This window comes from Diabrotica virgifera, chromosome 5 (genome assembly GCF_917563875.1).
Source record: "Diabrotica virgifera virgifera chromosome 5, PGI_DIABVI_V3a".
NCBI classification, from domain to species: domain Eukaryota; kingdom Metazoa; phylum Arthropoda; class Insecta; order Coleoptera; family Chrysomelidae; genus Diabrotica; species Diabrotica virgifera.
In genome coordinates, this window is record NC_065447.1 from 24,589,880 (window position 1) to 24,609,565 (window position 19,686).

Consider the following 19,686-nt stretch of genomic DNA (forward strand, 5'->3'; position numbering starts at 1 on the left):
CTTAAAGATTAAAGAAATGTTCGTTCATTACGGCTTATGTTAAAAAAAAATAATGTAAAACAATTTTAACAGCATCAAATATAAGTCAATTATTTACATTCACATTTATATTACTTTATTTTTATTTGTTGTTGTAAATATTTTAATATTGTGGACCAAAAATGGATGTCTTAGGTTCTAAAGAGGACTTGGCGAGTTTCTTATGATCTTAAGACGGGTAACTTCTTGAGGAGTAGGGGTTGTTTTCGTATTTCAGTGTAGAGAGCTCTGATTCTCTGACGAACATAACACCTGTAAAGCAGAGCCGGATTTAAGGCAGTGGAGGCCCCATGCAGAATTTTGGACATTGGAAACATTGGAAGTTTTATGCACTGTTTCCTGTTTCCTGTTTCATATTGTACCTATACTCAATTTCATTTTTAAAACAAAAAATGGCCATTACTGCTTGATTCCTTAGCATAATTTACTTAATTAGAAGGCTACAAAATAAAATAGTGTACCTACTTATTATCTTGTATCTAATATCGAAACAAATTACAAACAATAAAAATTACGAGTGAACTTGAACAAAATTGTCTAATATCGGGTATTATGCCCTAAAAAATCAATGACCGTTTGAATATTTCTGGCTGGCCTGGTTGAGTTCTAACTCTACGATAAAGTTTGTCCCAAAGATGTTCGATGATACTCAGATCAGGGCTGCAGGCTGGCATTATCATACATATAAAGACGAAATTGTCCCCAATAAATGGACCAAATGGAACTATTGCTTCTGTCAAAATATTCTCTACATACCGGTGAGCATTCAGGGAGCCATTAATGAAAAGAAGTTCATTTCGTTCTTCAAAATGAGATTCCAGTCCAAACCATATGTCACCACCGCCAAACTTTCTTCTCTGGGATATACAAGCTTGGCTCTCTTTCGGCCATTGCCAGCTTTCAAACAGAACCGCGATTCATCAGTAGGTAAAGATAATTCGGCTCCCATCCTGTATATTCCAGTGTTGATATCGAGCAAAAACTAATCGATTCCTACAGTGTCTGGGTTGTAATTCAGAAACAATAGCCGGCCTCCTTGCCATTAGTCCTCTTTCATTGAGGCGTCTTCTAACCGTTTTCTCACTTACATTCACATTTCGAACGTCCCTGCAGACGGTTTCTTGCAGCAATTGCAGTGGACTGGCGACTTCTTTTAAAAGTTCCATCACTATAAAACGATAATATCTTTGCGAGATAAGTCTTCTATACGACCGAAACTAGGTCGACGTGATGAGTAGGTCTATGTACCAGTCTCTATAAAGCGATGGAAATCTTTACGTACCCACTGTATTCTTCGGAAGAGGTACCTAGAATTTCGGATACATAAACTTGACTTCTTCCGTCTTGTAGCAATGCAATAATTCGAGCAACATCTACTGTAGATATCACCACATGTTTCTTATTCACACATATTTAGTCGAAATCCACGTTTGAAAAGCTAAATTACTGATTAATCAAATTAACTAATAATTAAATTACAGAAAACTACAATGACCACAGAAAACAATAACATAAACGTAAAAACTAAGTCACAACCTGTCAAAATCAAGCATACATTCTTAGTCAAGCATAGATCTTAAGTCAAGAGAATCTGAATAATATTTTGACTTATTAATCCTTGAAACTATTTCATTAATGCCTGGTTGCACCAACAGATTTTAAGCTCCAGCTTAGCTAAGCTCTACTTATAGATATGGCCTCCTTGGGTATCACTTACGTTACAACACAATTTTCGATTCTTACCTTGTTATCAATTTTATATATTACTATATTATGATATTTTTAGTATAGTATATTATAATTATATTATTTTAAGTCTTATGTTATTCTCGTCTTAAGCTTAAGATATGTTGGTGCAACCGGGCATTAATAACTTTGACCCATCAAATGTATAATTTCCTCACACAATGGTTGATGAAAGGTAGTTGGCATGTATATTTATAAATATGGCGCTTCAAAAATTCATCATATTCAGCTAATAACTCGAGTATTCCCAAATAGTAATAATTCTATGTGAATAATGTGCTGAGTTTCTTTTACGTTTGAGGTTTTGTGGGGGCCCGGGGCACCAACCTAATGGATATGTGCCTTTATGAAGAGGAATAATGATGGCTGCCTCTGGCACCCTGGAAATTTACCTTTTTCGAAGGGATCATTAATTCGTGAGATGAGCAGTTCCAATACATTTTCTGGGAGATTTGAGAATATTTTTATAGATAGTCCATCAGTACTACAGGATTATTTGCTTTTGATACTATTGATTGTTTGGATCAGTTCACATTTATCGATTAGTCTTATAAAGAATGAATTAGAGAACTTTCCTGAATTAGGGAGATAGGAATACTTTCTCTGGAGTAGGTATGTTGCTAATCATCCTGGCAGTCGTTGTGACAGAAATTGTAAATATACAAGCAAAATTATCCAACTACTCTTTTATTAAATGCTTTTCACTTGTCAAGTTCAATTTAAATTTTATGAAACTCGTCGTTTAGCACATTGTTCCGCCTATGATCAATCATTTTTTCCCATTAGCAAAATATACTGGCGCAGTTCAGTGAGCTACCGATTTGCCATGTTAGTGTCATGTAAATGTTAATGCACATGCTGTGTGACAAATCCCCGATTCAAATCCTGCATAATCCGAACTTGTTTCGACTTGTTTGCGTATGTTAAAGAGTCGATAATTATGGAATGATAACTATGAAAAGCATTACTCGTTTATAAACAGTCAACTATTTCCTAAATAATCATTATCAGAGCGGTACAAACAGTTGAAACAATTCCGAATTGGCTTATTGTTCAGTTGTCTAACATTATCGCATTGGCCAGGCTTTTGTTGCTTTGTTTAGCTTTTGCTGGCTATTATACAGGAGAATGTGAAATTTTAGAGTTCACCTGTTGGCCCTTTAAACACAAATTCTAATCATTTGCGTGGATTATATAGGTATTTTTTTAGAAAATTCACTATACCGGGAAACTTCGGACAGAATGGATAATATCTGAGTTTGACGAACCATATTTTAAAAATTTTCTTGTGAGTGGTTGTTTCTCTGGATAATGTGGTTTCTAATGTTATTTAAATGAAACCAACATTATTGTACTTTATTAATTATTTATTCATTTACAACTCTAGTCCATTATACAAATTACCCGTTGCCGGCCTCCAGACAAGTGACAGCTGAAGTCGACAATCCCTCTCATGAGGTGTGTTCATTGACATATTAAGCCTAAACTCGGCATACTCACAAAAAAAAAAACGCGGAAACAGCATGGAAACAGTCGATCGGTGGTCTATCTATCTCTTTTATCCAAACGATTCCGCGCATGTGACTGACAAAGATGGCTAGACCACTCAATCCTATGTCGACGTTACACCCCGATGCATTGAGTGGTATATCCCTAGCCAAGTCTATCCTCTTTACATGTCTCTGGGTGTGTTCCGCTACACACATATTACTACATCTCCCTTTCTAAAAGCATTAAATTTAACATTAATAACATTACAAAAAATTTAAACTTACTTAAAACTATTCAAATTTGGAGGAGGTCTTGAAATGCGACCAGAAGCCGTAACATTGACTTTCTTTATAATTTTTCTCTCCAAGTCTGAAGCTGAATCAGATGAGTTGCTTTTATTAACAACTATTGTAATACACTCCTCATATTCACTTTAATCACTGTCCTATTCTGGATCCGAATTTACACTAATATTGTTACTTTCCCCTATTAAATCAGATTCCCTTTGGGAGCGTAGTTTCGTATCCTACTGACTGCGCCATGTTATAATGTGGTTTCTAATGTTATTTAAATGAAACCAACATTATTGTACTTTATTAATTATTTATTCATTTACCACTCTAGTCCATTATACAAATTACCCGTTGCCGGCCTCCAGACAAGTGACAGCTGAAGTCGACAATCCCTCTCATGAGGTGTGTTCCGCTACACACATATTACTACAGTGGTCCATGAACGCGTCTTCAAAAAACTAGACGACAGCATAGCAGGAAATCAACTGGGATTTTTTACTACACAAACACTCATAGAACGGTGTAGAGATGTCAACTGTGGCGTATTCATATGTCTGGTTCTTCTTCTTCTTCTTCTTCTTCTTCTTCTTTTATATAGGCAGTACTGCCTGTTTTTCTTCAACGGTGCCTTTCATTATGCCCCTAAGTTGTCATTCCATCTTTTCCTTGGGCGTCCTATACTTCTCCTGCCTAACGGTGACTTGTCCCTGGCTATTCTTAATATCCTTGATTCAGACATCCTGCTTATGTGGTCATTCCACTCTTCTTTTCTGTTATTTTTCACTTCTTACCCTGTCACGTAGTCCTTTTCCAGCAATTCTTCTTAAGATCTTCATTTCGTTGGTTTCCAGATGTCCTCGTGTTTTGCTTGTGTCGGGTCTTGTTTCGGCCGTGTAAATCATAACTGGCCTAATAACTGATTTATATATTTGGGCCTTTGTTTCCAATATTAGGTGTTTGTTTTTCCAAATTGTGTCGTTTAGGCATCCGGCCGTTCTACTGGCTTTAATTATTTGGCGTTTTACCTCTTCTTCGATATTGTTGTCGGCTGATAGATTAATTCCCAGATATTTGAAAGTCATTACTTGTTGTATAATTTGATTGTCTAACTCCAATTTGCATCTTATTGGTTCTTTGGCAATTAATAAGCTTTTTTATTTTGGGCTGATATTTTCATATTAATTTCTTTTGCGTTAATGTTGAACTCGTGCAATAATCTTTGTAGGTCGTCTTCGCACTCTGCTACTAACACGGTGTCATCAGCGTAGTAGAGTATTTTTATGTCTTTATTGCCCATTCTGTACCCTCTTTTTTTCTTCACTTGTTTTATTATATGTCTGGTTGACTTTGAGAAAGCCTTCGACAAAATACAACACAGAAGGCTTGCAAACATATTACGGAACACAGAAAAAGATGATCAATATATGAGAATTATTACTTTATATCGACATCAGAAAGCCACAATTCGAGTAGACCAACAAATATCTAAAAAATGCAATAAGAAGAGAAGTAAGACAAGAATTTGTACTATACCCTTTACTATTTAATGTGTGCTCAGAAGAAATGTTTAAAGAGCCACTAGAATACATCAACGAACGCGTCTCAATAAACGGAACACTAGTAAATAATTTCAGATTTGCAGACGATGCGATACTCCTTGCAGACAGTAGAGAGTGGCTGCAAATTTTGGTTGATTGCTTGCACTATGCATTACTGCGAGAGATATGGAATGACTCTGAACACACAAAAAACAAAAATCATGATTGTGAGTAAGAGCAAAATTGAAGACGAAACTATCTACGTTTAAGGAAAACTTTAGAGAAAGTACCCAGATACAGTTATTTGGGATGTGAACTATATGAACAGTGGGACCGCAGTTTGAAATTAAATGACTCATTGACAGGGGCGGCTCTAGCTCACCTGCCGCCGGGGTGCAAACTCTTGTGTGCCGCCCCTTCTGGGCGATAAGTTGAAGGAGGTTACAGCCTAGAAAATAAGACTTATTTCCTATATACCGTGAAGAAGGTGAACGACATAAGGGAAGCTAGATAGGTAGAGAACTATTCTTAAAATAAACCAAACAATTTTATTTATTTAGTTATATCACAATTTAATAACATCAGATATATATTTAATTAAATGAAAAGTAAGTCACATATGTATATACATATTATGTACCAGATGTAAAAACAAATTATAAAAAATTACGTACTTATACCTATATCCGAATACATACTTATGATAATAATACACATCTTGAAATAGGTAGGTATTATTTAATGTTTGACCATATTTTTCAAAAGCTAAAAGCATTAATATCTATGTCAACATCATTTTCAATGCTTATTATAGCTAGATTTGAAAGCCTTTCTTGTGTCATACTAGACCTTAAATAGTTTTTTATAATCTTTAATTTGGAAAATGATCTTTCACCCTCAGCAACAGTAACCGGTAATGTTAAATAAATACGTAAAGCAATCGACAAATTTGGAAATGTGCTAATCAAGTTATTTTTAAATAAATATCCTAAAACATCAATTGCAGAGGAGGTAGATTTTAAATAGGTCGGTAAAATTTCAATTTCATTCAGCAAATCGACTGCATTTATATCAGAATGCTTAGTTTGAAAATCTGTCAATTTATTTTGCAAATCCGCGCAATACTTTAATTTATCATTTGAATTTAAATTTTTAAAAGCATCAAGGTTGTGTAAAAACGAAAAACAGTTGTTGTGATCACTTAACAATTCGAACCTTTCATCTAATTTAGTTATGGCAGTGTCTAATAAAAAAAAGTAAAAATTTACTTTAAAGTGTAACTCTGGATTTTGTATAGCGTCATCTCTTCCTTCATAATTAAACATAGGTCTTCGTTTTCTAGGTCGTACAGTGCCAACTGCTGGAAAACTAATTTCGCAGTCTAATTCTTCAGCAATAATTTTTGATTCATTAAGCATTTCTTTATAAGCTAAGTCTGTACGACATTCAGTTAAATATTTTTTTACTTCTTCTAACATTTTAGCAGCCTCTGGAAGTATCACAGTAGATTTCTGCATAATTTTGCTTACAGTATTAATTTTTAATAAAATATTATACCAAGTTACCAAGGAACAAACAAATTTGTACGACTTTATTTTTGAAATCAAAGAATATGCCAAATTTTTTGTGTCGTTATCTTTATTTGAATCACTATAAATAAAGAACAAAGCATCATAAATTTTTTCTAAATTAAAACGAAGGGCTTTCACAGCATCAATGCGGCTTTCCCATCGTGTATCGGAAAGTGATTTTAGAGTTAAAGTAGGCAGTTCTTTTTTTAAGACTTGCCAGCGCGATGTTGATGCCGAAAAAAATACATATAATTCTTGGACAATGGCAAAGAAATTTGTAACTTCCAAAGAACATTTTGCAGCATCATTTACAACTAAATTAAGACTATGCGCTGCACATGGTACATAAAATGCTCTAGGATTTATATCCAAAATTTTTTTTTGTAAGCCAATTTTTTTGCCTTTCATATTGGCACCATTGTCGTAGCCTTGGCCGCGCATGTCATTAATATCAATATTTAAGCCTTCCAAAAAATTCAATAAAAACGTCATTAATCCTTGTCCAGTTGTGCCAGTAACAGAGCAAAATCCAAGAAAATGCTCTCTTATCTCAACATTTTTTGTTAAGGGGTTAAGATAAACAAATCTAAAAATTATTGTAATTTGCTCTTCATGACTTATGTCACGTGTACGATCTAAAATTATAGAATAATATTTACAATGTTTCAGTGTGTTAACAATGGTGTTTTTGATATTTTCTCCTATTACAGTTATCAGTTCATTTTGAATGTTATGACCAAGATAATGAGGCATATTGCGGTGTTCAGCTTTTTCAATGCGATTAATGTGCTCTGCTAAAACATTGTCAAATTTTGAAACACTTTCTATTAGTTTTAAAAAGTTTCCATTATCATTTTGAAATATATTTTCTGTATGCCCTCTAAAAGCCAAATTTTGTCTAGCCAAAAACTGAATAATGTATATAATTCTTTCAATAACTGCCATCCACCTTTTTTTTTCACGGTCCATTTGGGCCTGATTAATCGAATCTACAGTTCTTCCTTTCATTATATTTTGTTTTAAATCAACATATTGTCTCACACTTTGAAAATGTGCTACACTTTTTTCATGTCGTTCTATATTTCTCGATAAATGACGCCAATCTTTGTAACCTATTTCATCATTAAAAGCATTTATTGCACTGCTAAATAGTTTACAGTAAAAACAAAACACAGAATCACTAGATTTAGAATAAACGAGCCAGTCCCGTATAACCGTTTCATTATTTCCTAGTTTCTTAAGAAAATACGTAGTTGAAAATGATCGATTAGAATCATCTAATGGAAATGTAAAATTTTTTATTTGTACCGGACCTATTTCAAGTAGTGAGAGCTTGACATTATCTGAAATACTTTGTGGCCAAAGGGCAGGATCTGTCAATGAATCGATGATATTCGCATTCATTACTGAACTCGAATTATTACTGATATGATCAGAAAATGCAGTAGTTGTTACCGAGGCTGCTGCGGTCGGTGTTAATGTTGCTTCCGATGCTGACGTTGCTGAAATTTCTTCCATCGGAGTATCAGTAGAAGTTTCAGTAACACCCATCATTGTATCTTCAACAGTTTTTTCGAAAACTGGATTCATATCTGAACTTGTTGATGGTCCTGGTTGAACTTTCTGAAGAAACTTGCTTATAGAACTCGTGCATTTTTTCACTTTTTCTTCTTTTTCCAGTTTCCGTTTCCGATATTGGAAACCAGAAAGTTTTTGTCTTCCATCAGCCATCTGCAATAATTTAAAAAAATAAATAAAAATACTACAACCCTCTAGCCAGACGTGAGTTTCATTAATGTACAAAAAGAATTGTTTTACAGTCCTCGTTTAATAGGTAGTAACTTTAATAACATTCTTACCTTGAGTTTGACGATGCTGTATCTCTATGGGCACTTCTGCGGTTTTTCAAAACTCACGACACTGTACTATTTAATCAAGTAAAGTTAAAATAACGTAAAGCAGGAACTCAAGAAGTCACTGGTTTAAATTCAAATTTCAGATAGAAACTAAAAATTTTTTAAGAAAACCGATTTTTATAAACTTTGAAAGGCGGTCCTTTCCCCATTAAACCAATGGGACTCCTATTTCTTTAATTGTTAAAATGTCTCCTCCCATCTAAAGGGTTCCTAATTTTCGTAGAGAGAAAATATATCAACGTCATCTATTCTACGTAAATAGATATTTAATACAAAAGATTTTTTACCATTTTTCAAAGGTTTACCGAGAAGGATTGACCTTTTTTTGGTAACAACTTCCGCTCGAACACATTTAAGATTCACAGACGCCCCCCTGTTGATTCAGTTATAAGTTGAGTATTTTCTAAAAACTTTCAGATTTGTTCACGCCGAGACAGTGGCGTACACTTTAAAGTAGGCTATATAATATACAGCATATTAAGTGTAGGTAGGTACATCTTAGTAAAAAAGCGTTTGTGCATATGCGTATGTAAACATGGAACTTGTCATTCGTTATGATCCAGCTGCCGCCCCCTATAACCTGCCGCCCGGGTGCCGTGCACCCCTTGCACCCCCGCTTAAGACGCCACTGCTCATTGAGATGGCCAGAAGCGCTTTCAATAAAATGAAAACAGTATTATGCAATGGAATACTGGGAATAGAAATTAGTACTAGAGTATTGAGATAAAAAAATAATCTTTTTCTGCTTTTGTAGATCTTAAGAAGGCATACGACTCGATACTTAGAACCAAGCTATGGGAAGCAATGGAGGACATCAAAGTTCCACGAATACTAATAAAAGGAGTAAAAGCACTCAAGAAACTTGTACAAGAATAACAAAGTAACTATCAAAACGGGCAATAGACCATGCAGTCCATTTAAAACGACAAAGGGACTACTACAGGACTGCTCCAGATCCCTTAGGTACCCTGTTCACAATATTCCTGGAAAAAACCCTGAAACCTTGGAAAAGAAAGTACGAAGGAATGGGTATACCACGAAGGGTGCGATGGAACGAATATCTCTATAAGTGTCCTAAGTTTTGGTGACGAACAAATAGTGATGGCACATGACGAAGACGACCTCAGTTTTCTGATGAGAAAACTGGAACAGGCATATACAAAGAATGAGATGGAAATAAACCTAAAGAAAACTGAATACCTAACAGGAGAAACGGAGAATACAAAAAGAACAGACAAGTACAATTTAAAATCCGAAAAATACCAAAAAACGCATTTTTGAATTTTAAATAGCTTATAACTTTAAAACTGTTAACTTTTGAGAAAAATGTCAAGAAACTTATTTTATTTAGAATATTCCAACGAATCTAGAAAAAATATTTATCGGAGGAAAATAGGAGATTTTTGAAATAGAGCTCGCCGCACCGGCAATAAATCGGATAAACACGCAACACGCATATTTAACAATTAAAAAACAACGGTATAAATTAAGGTTAGACGAAATCACTCTTCAGAATCTTGAAGCTGAATGTCTAAACTACAATTTAAGTATCTGGCAACCTCAAAAATACTAATTTAAATATGAGTTTTTAGGCCTCGAAAATGCGTATTTTTGCATTTTTCAGATTTTGAATCCCCTATAACTCGAAAAGTATCAATTTTTTAGAAAATCTACAAGATACCTTTCTTGTTTAGAATTACCCATAAAACTTAAAAATATATGTTCCGAAGCAAAAAAACGTGATCTTTTGTATTAGTTTAAAAATTTTTTTTAAATAATTTCTGCCCAAAAAATTCCTCCCGGCACCCTTCAGATTTGTTTAAAGGGGACATTTTTGAATAGGAATCTACAAAGAAACCGAATCAGAAATTTTTCCAGACGAGAGCGGTCTCACCACGTGGACTAATATAATAATAATAAAATACAAAACGTCAAAATAATTTGAATTAATATTTCTTCCGTCGTAGTGAAAGAAGAAATTGCAATATACTTTAATATGCCTAATTTCACAATGCACATACTATTCAAACTAAACACATTAGGTCCACTTTAATTCATAGCCAACCTGTTTGTTACTAGTTTTTATAGCATTTCCGAAAAAACATTGCGCTGTGTTTGTCATTTTTAAGTAAATCTATTGTTTGTAGTTTGTGGATTTGTGCGTGGATTTCGGGGTACAACGAAGTGATTTTGGCGGGGAATATTAATTTTTCGTAAAATATTGTTTAAATAGACAAATTAAATTAGTTTTTTGAAGACATTTTATGTTAAAAATTGTTTTAACAAGGCAAGGCAAACAACTAGTAAAAACTAAAGGTACGTGATTTTTTGCACCTATAATTTACACAAAGGAATTTACTTTAGACAATGTAGTGGAAATGGCGGATATATTAATTTGGTTATGCTATATTAATTGCCTTATAATATTATTATGATCTTTATAATATTATACAGGGTGTTCCGAAAAGATTGGTCATAAATTATACCACACATTCTGGGGTCAAAAATGGTTCGATTGAACCTAACTTACCTTAGTACAAATGGGCTCATAAAAAAAGTTACAGCCCTTTGAAGTTACAAAATGAAAATCGATTTTTTTCAATATATCAAAAACTATTAGAGATTTTTTATTGAAAATGGACATGTATCATTATTATGGCAGGAGCATCTTAAAACAAAATTATAGTGAAATTTGTCCACCCCATAAATTTTTTATGGGGGTTTTGTTCCCTTAAACCCCCCCAAACTTTGGTGTACGTTCCAATTAATTCATTATTGTGATACCATTAGTTAAACACAACGTTTTTAAAACTTTTTTGCCTCTTAGTATTTTGTCGATAAGTCAGTTTTTAAGAAGACGCGGCTTCTTTTTTAATATGTTTACACAAAAATTTTAAGGGGATTTTGTTCCTTTAAACCCTCCAACGTGTTTGTGTACGTTCTAAATAAACTATTATTGTGGTACCATTAGTTAAATACAGTATTTTTAAAACTTTTTTGCCTCTCAGTCTTTTTTTGATAAGTCGCCTTTTATCGAGTTGTGGCTTCTTTTCAAAATATACCTAAAAATGTAAATTATAAATAAATTTTCAGATTATTAACAGGTCGCTACAATCGTACTTAACCATATTATACAAATATGTGGTGGATTCGACAAATATTCAAAATATCTCGATAAACACTGGCTTATCGAAAAAGTACTAGGAGGCAAAAAAGTTTTAAAAATATTGTGTTTAACTAATGGTGCCACAATAATAATTCAATTGAAACGTACACAAAAGTTTGGGGGGGGGGGGTTTAAGGGAACAAAACCCTCATAAAAATTTTATGGGGTGCACAAATTTCATTTTATTTTTTTTTAAAGATGTTGCTGCCATAAGAATGCCACATGTCCATTTTCAATGAATACTCTCTAATAGTTTTCGATATATGAAAAAAAATCGATTTTCATTTTGTAACTTCAAAGGGCTGTAACTTTTTTTGTGTGCACTATTGTATATAGGTAAGTGAGGTTCAATCAACCTAGTTTTGACCCCAGAATCTGTGGTATAATTTATGACCAATCTTTTCGGGACACCCTGTATATCAGAGGTCACCAATTAGTTTCCCTGAGGGTTCGTTTCGAAAACCTATGACACTTCCGGGGTCTGGATTTATACTGCCTGCGTCTGGCTGATTCGGTTTCTTTGCGGATTCTTGTTAAAAAATATCCCCTATAAACAAATCAGAAGGGTGCCGGGCGAAATTTTTGGTTAACATTTTTTTAACAAATTCAAAACATCACCTTTTTTGCCCCCGAAAATATGTTTTTAGCATTTTTGGGTCATCTTAAACAAAAAAGATCTGTCATTTTATTAAAACTTGAGAGTTTTCAAGCATCGCAAATGCATATTTTCGCATTTTTCAGATTTTAAATCGCTTATAACTCGAAAAATATTAACTTTTCAGAAATATGACAAGAGACCTTTTTTGTTTATAATTACCCAAGAAACCTAAAAATACATTTTTCGAGACAAACAAGTAATTTTGAATTTGCTTAAAAAATTGTTTCACCCGGCACCCTTCTGATTTGTTTAAAGGGGATACTTTTGAACAAGAATCCGCAAAGAAATCGAGTCAGAAACATTTTTCATACGAAAGTGTCCTCACACATGGACTAATATGGATAGGAAAACTAATAATATCTGCAGGCACGTAGCCAGGAAATGTGCTTGAGGGGGGTCCAATTTTAGATCCATATGCAAAATTTGAAAAAAACTATTTTAACCCTAGAATACTAATACCGTTCTAATACTCTTAAAATATATGACGCCGAATTATTTTCTGCGAAATTTCTTAGCAACGGAAAATCCCAAGAACTTGAGTTCCAGAGTTCTTAACGGTACTAAGAGTAACGTTGTTTTATAAACGTCAGTTAAATTTTGTGCAGAAGTGTGTGAATTAGGTATCCTGTCGTAATTATTACGACGCTTTAGTGATAACGATAGTAACATAAGCCGTCTATGTACAAGCATAATGGGTCTATTGAATAAAAAGAAGTATTTGCTTTTACTTACAAGTATTTAAGTATTTACTTAATATTAATTGAATAAAGTCATTTCTTTAATGCTTTATTTAATTACTATTAAGTAAATACTTAAATACGAGGAAGTAAAAGCAAATACTTCTTTTTATTCAATAGACCAAAAGATTGCTATGCTTTGCGATTAATTCTCCAAATGGGTACATGATTGATGTCAGTCGCTATCTTTGCAAAAACTTCGATACCGGAGGTTTACCTCTTACAAATTTTTATGTGAAGGAATTGACAAAATAGGTTCAATATCGAAAGAAAACGGACTGCTGGACGGATGCTACTTATGCCCTAGCCATCTAGACAACAAACTTTTGTGTACAGTGTAAACGAGCAATCTGCGGACAAATGTTTCTAAATTTAAAATATTTTAACCATGTAAAATTTACATTTTGTCGGTCTTGACGGTCCAGTTAGCTGGGGCTCAGTCGATCGACAAGTTTAGTGGATTTGCGATTTGCGGTCGCTGGTTCGAGCCTCAGCTAGGTCATGAAATTTATAAAAGGCCAACGCCGTAGTATAAAACTCAATAGAGTCTACGGCTTGGTCTGGAATAAACTGGCGTCTGATCGACCTATGGAGGAGCGGTACGGGAAGGGATAAGGGCTTCCGGCTTGGTGATACTCCTCCATAGATCCCTACCGAAGGGCGTTGACGCCTAAGAACGGTGTATACATACAAAATTTACATTTTTAAAATTTTTCAAATTACATACTTTTACTAAGTGCAAAATAGAATGTACGGAATCGGAATGTAGAACGGAATCCTATATTTTGTTAGACGCTAAAATGATATTAAAGCTTCTTCTTCTTCTACGGCACTACAGCCCAAATTGAGTCTTGGCCTCCTTTATTTTTTGCTTCCACACTTGCTTGTATGTGGCTGCTCTTCTCCATACACGGACTCCTAAAAGGGCTTGTGCGTCGCTGTTTATTGTGTCTTCCCAGCGCTTTCTTGGCTTTCCAACCGGTCTCTTTCCCTGCATTCTAGCATTCAGTGCTTTTTTTGGTAGCCTATCCTCTCCCATTCTTATCACATGTCCGGCCCATTGCAATTTTTGTTCTAATGAAGTCTGACAGGGGTGCTTCCTTATGTATACACCGTTCTTAGGCGTCAACGCCCTTCGGTAGGGATCTATGGAGGAGTATCACCAAGCCGGAAGCCCTTATCCCTTCCCGTACCGCTCCTCCATAGGCCGATCAGACGCCAGTTTATTCCAGACCAAGCCGTAGACTCTATTGAGTTTTATACTACGGCGTTGGCCTTTTATAAATTTCATGACCTAGCTGAGGCTCGAACCAGCGACCGCAAATCGCAAATCCACTAAACTTGTCGATCGACTGGGCCCCAGCTAACTGGACCGTCAAGACCGGGTGCTTCCTTATAAAGTTGATATTAAAGCTACAATGGTAAAATTAGGTATTAAAAACAACTTACTAGGGTAAGACGTACATATATGACGACAATCTCATCCTAGTAAGTTGTTTTTAATACAAATCCACGAGGAAAATAAAATTCCTGTAGTTGGCTGTATACTGTATACCATAAATCATAAAAAATACAAGATCCTTTGTACAAGGTATATTTAAAAGACCCCAATAAGGGTTACATCACAAAACATTGTTTTATTTAAAAGACCCCAATAAGGGTTACATCACAAAACATTGTTTTTAGATGTAACCCTTATTGGGGTCTTTTAAATATACCTTTTACAAAGGATCTTGCATTTTTGTTTTTAATACCCAATTTCACCATTGTATCTTTAATATCATTTTAGCGTCCCTGGCGATGTCAGTGTCTACTATACCAGTACAAAGTAAATGAACGGGAAATTCGGCGATACCGTGTAATTTTCAGGGGCAACCCCGAATTCCATTAAAATTTGGATTTACGTTCTACTTACCCTCCACTTCAAAGTTGAAATTGTGCCGTTGGTTGCTTTTACTTGGGGGGTGACAGTCACCCCTTCTCGGGGGTGAAAAAACATACGTTCAAGATAAGACCGGAAATGGATAAATTGACTGATTTTAAGCAACTTTTGTTCTGTAGAGCTTTTTACGTAAGTCAATACTTTTTGAGTTATTTGTTATTGAAAATGTTGATTTTTCGACAAAAGAACTACGTTTTCAGACGGTTTTTCGCAAATAACTCAAAAAGTAAATATTTTAGCGAAACAAATTTTCTCAGCAAAAGTGTAGCTTATAAAAAACCAAAAAAATGGTGTATCAGTAAAGTCTATCAATCAAATAAAAACAAAGTTGTAGCTCATGAAAAATACGTTCTTATTCGTCTAATTCCAAATCGAATATTTCAAGGTGAAATCACCGAAAAATTAAGCACTTTTCGGGAAAAACCCATTTAAACTTTTTTAAAGTGTTTATAAAAAGCTTTGTATTAATTGTTAACAAAAGTAATAGCATTAAATATAAGCGAGTTACGCTCAAAATAAAGTTAACCCTCTTTTTTTTGTAAAAAATCATGAAAATCCCGCCGTGTTTAGCTCCCCAAACGAAATTAATCGCTACCGCTTTACAAACAATTTACTTATCTATCTATTTTTTATATGATCTGTCAGTCTCACCGGTTTAAAGTGTTTATTTTTAAAAGGGTTATAATTGAGAAAGCTTGAATGGGTCACTAATCACGAGTGTATGCAAATTTTGAACAGCCATATCTTAACCAATTTTTGTCTTACGGAGAAACAAAATGAACCTAACATATTTATAATAGCAAAACCTACATTTTTTTACTCTTTAAGATTTTTCTTATCACTAATACGTTTTAAATTATTTTGAAAAAATGAAATTTTTCAAAAATTTTTACAAAAATTTTTTTTACTATAAAATCAAATGTTTTTAAAAACGAGCACTTCAAACCAATCAAACTTACAGATCATATAAACAATACACATACAGTTAAAATAGATAGTAAAGCCAAACGAGTAATTTCATTTAGGGTGCTAAATAGAGGGAGGACTTCACGATTCTTTTTAGCAAAAAAAAGGGCCAACTTTTTTTTTTGGGTAACTCGTTTATTTTTGATGCTGTAAACTTTTGTAAAAAACAAATAATAAGCTTTCTTCGATACTTTAAAAATGTTAATAAGATTTTCCCGAAAAACGCTTCTTTCTTCGGTGATTTCGCGTTGAATTATTCGATTTGGAATTAGACGAATAAGAACGTATTTTTCATGAGCTACAACTTTGCTTCAACTCAATTTGTAGACTTTACTGGTACACCATTTTTTTCGCTTTTTTATAGGCTACACTTTTGCTAAAAATATTTTTTTCGATAAAATATTTACTTTTTGAGTTATTTGTAAAAAACTCTCTGAAAACGTAGTATTTTTGTCGAAAAATCAACATTTTAAATCGCGAATAACTCGAAAAGTGTTGACTTACGTAAAAAACTTTATAGAACAAAAGGTGCTTAAAATAAGTCAATTTATCCATTTCCGGCCTTATTTTAAACACGCGTTTTTCACCCCCGAGAAGGGGTAAATGTCACCCCTCAAGTAAAAGCAACCAACGGCACAAATTCAACTTTGAAGTGGAGGGTACGTAGAACCTAAATCCAAATTTTCATGAAATTCGGAGTTGCCCCTGGAAATTACACTCTAAAACGGTCATTTATTGGGCTAATAAAAAAAACTGTAAAAAAAGCACTAGATTATGTTTTTTCACGTTTATCAGATCTAATGAGAAATGTTTCTTTTGAAATAAACATATTTTGGAAATAAGATAAGTATTAAAAAAATTGGAATAAATCCTTTGTAAAAGGTATAAAATTTATTAAAATCCCTAAAGGGCTACATCAGAACAAAACGTTTTCGATTTTATTACAAAATCATCATCAGTGTAAGACAGTCTGGATGCTAGCTGAGCCACCAAAGAAATATAGGGGTAATAACCCTTCAAATATAAAATGTATGCTTTACAGATGCATATTTACTTAAAATGCCTTGTGATGGGCAAAAGGCAACAGGAATAATGCCCTAAGGTAAGGTATTTAAATTCCCAACATGTGGGATGCAAAAAAATTGAGTTTACATTTCGATGATTTATGGCAACTGGAGTCCACGCGATTTGATGGTGGTATTGGTATTATAGGTTTTTTGGGTCGCTGAATCCAATGGAAATGGTCTGGAAGCCCAAATGTGGTGCTTTTAATTGTTATTAACAAATTATGGTAAAATTAGGTGTATTTCAGGAATTATTAGAAGCCCTGTAAATAAAGTGATAGTGTTAAGGTGTTCTCTGGTGTATTTTTGGTCGCTGAATCGAATGTAACTAGTCGCTATTACTCAAAATGTGTTCTTATTTTGTTGATAACAAGATAATAGTTTATTCGCCGAAAAGCTCGAAATGCGTTATCTACAGCAAGTTTGTTACTCTGGGCTAATTAGCAAAATTCATGGAAAAGTTATTTACCAGCAATTTTATTGCTGGAATCGAATTATAAGATCCTATATATTAATAATATAGGTATGCAAAGTCCGCAGATAGTGTGCTACTTTTTTTATAAACAAAATGGCGCCGAAAAATCGTATTTTTTTCAATTATTGCTCTATAACTCCAAAGATTTTAACATTACAACAAAAACACCCAAATAGAAATTCACCGCAATTAAATTCTGCATAGAGATGTGTTTTTCCCGATTTGCTCCGACGAAAATTTTCCTCGGAAAATGCGGGTTTTCCCAACAAAAACTCTAATTTTCAAATAAAGTTTTAGGTAAGTAATTATTAATCAATAATTAAATAACTTAGTGACATCAAAGATTTCTTGGTATAGGTTGTAATTCCAGAAGCCGGTGAAAATTAATCAAATATTTTAGCAACAATTCAATTGTTAATTAACAATTTACGATCGCAATAATAACCAAAATAATCATGATACATTGATCAAACTTATAAAGATTATAAATATGAGATGCTTATTTAATATGTTATCGACAAAATATAAATTTTTCGTTTTTTTGCATAATTATTAAATTTTCAAAAAAAAAATAGTTATAATACGCTGGTCTAATTAGTAAAGTACAAAGAAAGGTTATTTACCAGCAATTTCGTTGCTGGAATCGAATATTATGATCCTATATGGTAGGGGAGCAAAGTATGCTAAATGTGCAGTCACTCGAGCGCTTTGGGGACCTACTGGGTTGTGATTATTAGGTCCTAAAACCAAAAAAGTTAAGTAAAATTTTCCATTTTAGTGGGGACTTCCCAGTTTTTAATTTAATTTTCCATTTCCAACCATCTTTTTTCCGATTATAGCGCCATCTATCCATATTTCAAAAAAATGTTTGGAATAAAAGTTGTTTATTTTTATACAAACAATCCAAATCTGCAATAAGAAACAGGGTCTACCATTTAAGATTTTAAAGTAACCCCCCACCTCACCTCCGTAGAGGGTCGTGTTTGGAACCATTCGATAGATTTTTCAAAAATATTGATAAAGTGTATTTTGCAGTTTTTCGATATGATGTTTATTTTGCAAAAGATCGTGGGATTTGTATTTAAAATTTTAAATTTACCCCCCACCCCTCTCCGTGGGGGTCAAGTTTGGTATTTTTCGATAGATTTTTGAAAAATATTGGACACGTAGTTTTTAGTTTTTCAATCTGACGTTCATTTCGCGAAATATTCGCTTCTTTTTGTGAAATTTTTGACTCACCCATTTCCGTACGCCCCGCTCAAATCGTCATATTTTTGAAATATAGACTCTTTTGCATGTACTTAACGTACCTTATCTTAATTTGACAATTTCGAGTATTTTTAAGGATAGATTTTTTTTCGGGCCCCCCTGACGAACTCCCCTGTGTTAAGAGCCAATATATGGTGGAGGTACATCTGCAGGGTACCACGTTTCTCCCCATATGATAATTTGACGCGCTCGAGTAACTGCAAAAATCCCCGCTTGGGCTCCCCTACCAATATATTAATAATAATAGGTATGCAAAGTCCACAGACAGTGTGCTACTTTTTCTATTAACAAAATGGCGCCCCCAAATCGTGTTTTTTTCAATTATTGGTCTATAATTCCGAAGATTTTAACTTTACACCAAAAACACTCAAATAAAAATTCACCCCAATTTAATTCTACATATAGGCATGTTTTTCCCGATTTGCTCCGATGAAAATTTTTCTCGGAAAATGTGGGTTTTCCCCACAAAATCTCGAATTTTCAAATACATTTTTTGGGCAAGTAATTATTTATCAATAATTAAATAACTTGATGAAATAAAAGCTTTCTTGGTATAGATTATAACTGCAGAAGCCGGTGAAAATTAAACGGATATTTTAGCAACAGTTCAATTGTTAATTAACAATTTGCAGTCGCAATAAAAACCAAAATAACCATGAGACATTGATCAAACTTAGAATGATGAATGATTATAAAGATATGATGCCTATTTAATATTTTGTCGACAAAATATAAATTTTTTATTTTTTGCATAATCTTTAAATGTTTATTATATTCTAATAAAAAAAAAATACTTTAAATGCGTATTTTGAAGG